Below are 605 nucleotides of genomic sequence, written 5' to 3'. Positions count from 1 at the left end.
AGTCCATGTGTTTGGACTTTGTGTTTGGCCTGCCGAAAGATTCGGCGCAACACGGGTGTCGTGGTATTCGTCGACCGGTTGAGCAAGATTGCTCATTTGGTGGCAGGGCCAGACACCATCGACGGGTCGGTACAGCAACGCTGTTCGTGGATCGTGTGTTCCGACAATACGGACTCCCAAAGTCGATTGTTTTTGATCGAGACCCCGTTTCACGGGAAGATTTTGGTCGACTATCTTCAAGAGGCTAGGCACCATATGTCGACAGCGGATCATCCGCAGACCGATGGTCAAACCGAAAGGGTGAATCAAATCGCGTCATCGAAGACGTTCTTTGCAGCGTCTGCGCTGAGACGCCGAGGCGCTGGTGCGCCATGTTGCCACTCGCAGATTTTTCGCTGAACAATGCAGTGCATTCGTCTACCGGCTACACGCCGTTCTACGTGAACGAACTGATTCACATCGCGTCCCGCTGACGCCGCCATCCCATGGCTCAGGGCTTGGTGGAGGGGAATAGCCGAACGGCTAGCTAATGTCAGCCTCCTCAAATCCGCAAAGAAGTCGATAAGATCTTGTCTACCAGACTGAGTGTCCTCCGACACATTCGT

Source organism: Plasmopara halstedii (assembly GCF_900000015.1).
Source record: "Plasmopara halstedii genome assembly, contig: Scaffold_672, whole genome shotgun sequence".
NCBI lineage: Eukaryota > Oomycota > Peronosporomycetes > Peronosporales > Peronosporaceae > Plasmopara > Plasmopara halstedii.
This window is presented reverse-complemented; position numbering follows the sequence as displayed.